Source organism: Hyla sarda, chromosome 11, assembly GCF_029499605.1.
Source record: "Hyla sarda isolate aHylSar1 chromosome 11, aHylSar1.hap1, whole genome shotgun sequence".
In the NCBI taxonomy this organism is placed as follows: Eukaryota; Metazoa; Chordata; class Amphibia; order Anura; family Hylidae; genus Hyla; species Hyla sarda.
Genome location: NC_079199.1, coordinates 40,564,859 through 40,571,879, shown reverse-complemented (window position 1 = coordinate 40,571,879; position 7,021 = coordinate 40,564,859).

Here is a 7,021-nt window from a genome sequence, read left to right as displayed (position 1 = left end):
TCCCAAACATCCTAAACACATAGGGGGAGATTTATCAAAAGCTGTCCAGAGGAAAAGTTGCCCAGTTGCCCTTAGCAACCAATCAGCTCACGTCTTTCAATTTTAACAAGGCCTCTGCAAAATGAAAGAAGCGATCTGATTGGTTGCTATGGGCAACTGGACAACTATCCCTTTGCACAGGTTTTTTTTTTAATACATCTCCTCCAAACTGTTCTCATGTTGCCAAGTTATCGGACTACCTGGCCCAAAAATTATGGATTATTAAGGGGTAACAGCATATGGGAAAATTACACATTTTGAACCCAGAAACCCATTTGAGTTTTTAAGTTCAAAATATAGGCCTACCTCCTCCCCTTCAGCCTGCCTTTCCATCTCCAAAAATAGCATTTTTAACAATTATGCTCTCCTCTTTTTCTTTGAAAAAAGCAAATGGTAAAGTTGCCATATGCTGCGTTCCTTTCATCCATTCGTCCTTATACACCTATTTTCCCAAACATCCTAAATACATAGGAGGAGATTTATCAAAAGCTGTCCAGAGGAAAAGTTGCCCATAGCAACAAATCAGCTCGCTTCTTTCATTTTTAACAATGCCTCTGCAAAATGAAAGAAGCGATCTGATTGGTTGCTATGCGCAACTGGACAACTTTCCCTTTGCACAGGTTTTTTTTTAACAAATCACCGCCAAACTGTTCTCATGTTGCCAAGTTATCGGACTACCTGGCCCAAAAATTATGGATTATTAAGGGGTAACAGCATTTGGGAAAATTACACATTTTGAACCAGGAAACCCATTTGAGTTTTTAAGTTCAAAATATAGGCCTACCTCCTCCCCTTCAGCCTGCCTGTCCATCTCCAAAAATAGCATTTTTAACAATTATACTCTCCTCTTTTGTTTTGAAAAAAAGCAAACAGAAAAGTTGCCATATGCTACATTCCTTTCATCCATTTGTCCTTCTACACCTATTTTCCCAAACCATGCTACACTCATTTTGTTCTCATGTCGCCAAGTTATTGGACTACCTGGCCCAAAAATTATGGATTATAAAGGGTTAGCAGCAAAAGGGAAAATTACGTATATTGAACCCAGAAACCCATTTGAGTTTTTAAGTTCAAAACACAGGCCTACCTCCACCCCTTCAGCCTGCCTGTCCATCTCCAAGAAGTCTATTTAACAATTATCTTATTTTGAAAAAATAAAGCAAACAGTAACGTTGCCATATGCTGCGATCCTTTCATCCATTCGTCCTTCTACACCTATTTTCCTAAACATCCTACACACATACTGTTCTCATGTTGCCAAGTTATCGGACAACCTGCCCCAAAAATTATGGATTATGAAGGGGTAGCAGCTTAATGGAAAATCACACAATTTGAACCCAAAAACCCACGAGGTTTTCAGGTTCAAAATGCAGGCCTCCTCCTCCCCTTTAGCCTTCCTGTCCATCTCCAAAAGTGGCCTTTTTACCAATTTTACACTCCTGCTTTTCTGTGAAAAAAAGCTAACTGTACAGTTTCCATATGCTGCGATCCTTTCATCCATTCATACTTCTACACCTATTTTCCCAAACATCCTAAACACATAGGGGGAGATTTATCAAAAGCTGTCCAGAGGAAAAGTTGCCCAGTTGCCCTTAGCAACCAATCAGCTTGCTTCTTTAAATATTAACAATTCCTCTGCAAAATGAAAGAAGTGATCAAATTGGTTGCTATGGGCAACTGGACAACTTTCCCTTTGCACAGGTTTTTTTTTAATAAATCTCCCCCAAACTGTTCTCATGTTGCCAAGTTATCAGACTACCTGGCCCAAAAATTATGGATTATTAAGGGGTAACAGCATATGGGAAAATTACACATTTTGAACCCAGAAACCCATTTGAGTTTTTAAGTTCAAAATATAGGCATACCTCCTCCCCTTCAGCCTGCCTGTCCATCTCCAAAAATAGCATTTTTAACAATTATACTCTCCTCTTTTGTTTTGAAAAAAAGCAAACAGAAAAGTTGCCATATGCTGCATTCCTTTCATCCATTTGTCCTTCTACACCTATTTTCCCAAACCATGCTACACTCATTTTGTTCTCATGTCGCCAAGTTATTGGACTACCTGGCCCGAAAATTATGGATTATAAAGGCTTAGCAGCAAAAGGGAAAATTACATATTTTGAACCCAGAAACCCATTTGAGTTTTTAAGTTCAAAATACAGGCCTACCTCCTCCCCTTCAGCCTGCCTGTCCATCTCCACAAATAGCCTTTTTAACAATTATACGCTCCTCTTTTGTTTTGAAAAAAAAAGCAAACAGAAAAGTTGCCATATGTTGCATTCCTTTCATCCATTCGTCCTTCTACACCTATTTTCCCAAAACTTGCTACACTCTTACTGTTCTCATGTCGCCAAGTTATTGGACTAGCTGGCCCAAAAATTATGGATTATAAAAGGGTAGCAGCATAGGGGAAAATTACACATTTTGAACCCAAAAACCCATTTGAGTTATTAAGTTCAAAATACAGGCCTACCTCCTCCCCTTCAGCCTGCCTTTCCATCTCCAAAAATAGCATTTTTAACAATTATGCTCTCCTCTTTTCCTTTGAAAAAAGCAAATGGTAAAGTTGCCATATGCTGGGATCCTTTCATCCATTCGTCTTTATACAACTATTTTCCCAAACATCCTAAACACATAGGGGGAGATTTATCAAAAGCTGTCCAGAGGAAAAGTTGCCCATAGCAACCAATCAGCTTGCTTCTTTCATTTTTAACAAGGCCTCTGCAAAATGAAAGAAGTGATCTGATTGGTTGCTATGTGCAACTGGACAACTTTCCCTTTGCACAGGTTTTTTTTTAACAAATCACCGCCAAACTGTTCTCATGTTGCCAAGTTATCGGACTACCTGGCCCAAAAATTATGGATTATTAAGGGGTAACAGCATATGGGAAAATTACACATTTTGAACCCAGAAACCCATTTGAGTTTTTAAGTTCAAAATATAGGCCTACCTTCTCCCCTTCAACCTGCCTGTCCATCTTCAAAAATAGCATTTTTAACAATTATACTCTCCTCTTTTGTTTTGAAAAAAGCAAACAGAAAAGTTGCCATATGCTGCATTCCTTTCATCCATTTGTCCTTCTACACCTATTTTCCCAAACCATGCTACACTCATTTTGTTCTCATGTCGCCAAGTTATTGGACTACCTGGCCCAAAAATTATGGATTATAAAGTCTTAGCTGCAAAAGGGAAAATTACATATTTTGAACCCAGAAACCCATTTGAGTTTTTAAGTTCAAAATACAGGCCTACCTCCTCCCCTTCAGCCTGCCTGTCCATCTCCACAAATAGCCTTTATAACAATTATGCGCTCCTCTTTTGTTTTGAAAAAATAAGAGCAAACAGAAAATTTGCCATATGCTGCATTCCTTTCATCCATTCGTCCTTCTCCACCTATTTTCCCAAATCTTGCTACACTCTTACTGTTCTCATGTTGCCAACTTATTGGACTAGTTTGCCCAAAAATTATGGATTATAAAAGGGTAGCAGCATAAGGGAAAATTACACATTTTGAACCCAAAAACCCATTTGAGTTATTAAGTTCAAAATACAGGCCTACCTCCTCCCCTTCAGCCTGCCTTTCCATCTCCAAAAATAGCATTTTTAACAATTATGCTCTCCTCTTTTCCTTTGAAAAAAGCAAATGTTAAAGTTGCCATATGCTGCGATCCTATCATCCATTCGTCCTTATACACCTATTTTCCCAAACATCCTAAACACATAGGGGGAGATTTATCAAAAACTGTCCAGAGGAAAAGTTGCCCATAGGAACCAACCAGCTCGCTTCTTTCATTTTTAACAAGGCCTCTGCAAAATGAAAGAAGCGATCTGATTGGTTGCTATGGGCAACTGGACAACTTTTAGTTTGCAAAGGTTTTGATAAATCTCTCCCAAAATGTTCTCATGTTGCCAAGTTATCGGACTACCTGGCCCAAAAATTATGGATTATAAAGGGTTAGCAGCAAAAGGGAAAATTACATATTTTGAACCCAGAAATCCATTTGCGTTTTTAAGTTCAAAATACAGGCCTACCTCCACCCCTTCAGCCTGCCTGTCCATCTCCAAGAAGTCTATTTAACAATTATCTTATTTTGAAAAAATAAAGCAAACAGTAACATTGCCATATGCTGCTATCCTTTCATCCATTCGTCCTTCTACACCTATTTTCCTAAACATCCTACACACATACTGTTCTCATGTTGCCAAGTTATCGGACAACCTGCCCCAAAAATTATGGATTATGAAGGGGTAGCAGCTTAATGGAAAATCACACAATTTGAACCCAAAAACCCACGAGGTTTTCAGGTTCAAAATGCAGGCCTCCTCCTCCCCTTTAGCCTTCCTGTCCATCTCCAAAAGTAGCCTTTTTACCAATTTTACATTCCTGCTTTTCTGTGAAAAATAGCTAACTGTACAGTTTCCATATGCTGCGATCCTTTCATCCATTCATACTTCTACACCTATTTTCCCAAACATCCTAAACACATAGGGGGAGATTTATCAAAAGCTGTCCAGAGGAAAAGTTGCCCAGTTGCCCTTAGCAACCAATCAGCTCGCTTCTTTCAATTTTAACAAGGCCCTTGCAAAATGAAAGAAGCGATCTGATTGGTTGCTATAGGCAACTGGACAACTTTCCCTTTGCACAGGTTTTTTTTTATAAATCTCCCCCAAACTGTTCTCATGTTGCCAAGTTATCAGACTACCTGGCCCAAAAATTATGGATTATTAAGGGGTAACAGCATATGGGAAAATTACACATTTTGAACCCAGAAACCCATTTGAGTTTTTAAGTTCAAAATATAGGCCTACCTCCTCCCCTTCAGCCTGCCTGTCCATCTCCAAAAATAGCCTTTTTAACAATTATACACTCATCTTTTGTTTTGAAGAAAAGCAAACAGAAAAGTTGCCATATGCTGCATTCCTTTCATCCATTTGTCCCTCTACACCTATTTTCCCAAACCATGCTACACTCATTTTGTTCTCATGTCGCCAAGTTATTGGACTACCTGGCCCAAAAAATTATGGATTATAAAGGCTTAGCAGCAAATAGGAAAATTACATATTTTGAACCCAGAAACCCATTTGAGTATTTAAGTTCAAAATACAGGCCTACCTCCTCCCCTCAGCCTGCCTGTCCATCTCCACAAATAGCCTTTTTAACAATTATACGCTCCTCTTTTGTTTTGAAAAAAAAAGCAAACAGAAAAGTTGCCCTATGCTGCATTCCTTTCATTCATTCGTCCTTCTACACCTATTTTCCCAAACATTGCTACACTCTTACTGTTCTCATGTTGCCAAGTTATTGGACTAGCTGGCCCAAAAATTATGGATTATAAAAGGTCAGCAGCATAAGGGAAAATTACACATTTTGAACCCAAAAACCCATTTGAGTTATTAAGTTCAAAATACAGGCCTACCTCCTCCCCTTTAGCCTGCCTTTCCATCTCCAATAATAACATTTTTAACAATTATGCTCTCCTCTGTTCCTTTGAAAAAAGCAAATGGCAAAGTTGCCATATGCTGCGATCCTTTCATCCATTCGTCCTTATACACCTTTTTTCCCAAACATCCTAAACACATAGGGTGAGATTTATCAAAAGCTGTCCAGAGGAAAAGTTGCCCATAGCAACCAATCAGCTCGCTTCTTTCATTTTTAACAAGGCCTCGGCAAAATGAAAGAAGTTATCTGATATGTTGCTATGCGCAACTGGACAACTTTCCCTTTGCACAGTTTTTTTAAATAAATCTCCGCCAAACTATTCTCATGTTGCCAAGTTATCGGACTACCTGGCCCAAAAATTATGGATTATTAAGGGGTAACAGCATATGGGAAAATTACACATTTTGAACCCAGAAACCCATTTGAGTTTTTAAGTTCAAAATATAGGCCTACCTCCTCCCCTTCAGCCTGCCTGTCCATCTCCAAAAATAGCATTTTTAACAATTATACTCTCCTCTTTTGTTTTGAAAAAAAAAGCAAACAGAAAAGTTGCCATATGCTGCATTCCTCTCATCCATTTGTCCTTCTACACCTATTTTCCCAAACCATGTTACACTCATTTTGTTCTCCTGTCGCCAAGTTATTGGACTACCTGGCCCAAAAATTATGGATTATAAATGCTTAGCAGCAAAAGGGAAAATTACATATTTTGAACCCAGAAACCCATTTGAGTTTTTAAGTTCTAAATACAGGCCTACCTCCTCCCCTTCAGCCTGCCTGTCCATCTCCACAAATAGCCTTTTTAACAATTATACTCTCCTCTTTTGTTTTGAAAAAAAGCAAACAGAAAAGTTGCCATATGCTGCATTCCTTTCATCCATTTGTCCTTATACACCTATTTTCCCAAACATTGCTACACTCTTACTGTTCTCATGTTGCCAAGTTATCGGACAACCTGCCCCAAAAATTATGGATTATAAATGCTTAGCAGCAAAAGGGAAAATTGCATATTTTGAACCCAGAAACCCATTTGAGTTTTTAAGTTCTAAATACAGGCCTTCCTCCTCCCCTTCAGCCTGCCTGTCCATCTCCACAAATAGCCTTTTTAACAATTATACGCTCCTCTTTTGTTTTGAAAAAAAAAGCAAACAGAAAAGTTGTCATATGCTACATTCCTTTCATCCCTTCGTCCTTCTACACCTATTTTCCCAAACCTTGCTACACTCTTACTGTTCTCATGTCTCCAAGTTATTGGAATAGCTGACCCCAAAATTATGGATTATAAAAGGGTAGCAGCATAAGGGAAAATTACACATTTTGAACCCAAAAACCCATTTGAGTTATTAAGTTCAAAATACAGGCCTACCTCCTCCCCTTCAGCCTGCCTTTCCATCTCCAAAAATAGCATTTTTAACAATTATGCTCTCCTCTTTTCCTTTGAAAAAAGCAAATGGTAAAGTTGCCATATGCTGCGATCCTTTCATCCATTCGTCCTTATAGACCTATTTTCCCAAACATCCTAAACACATAGGGGGAGATTT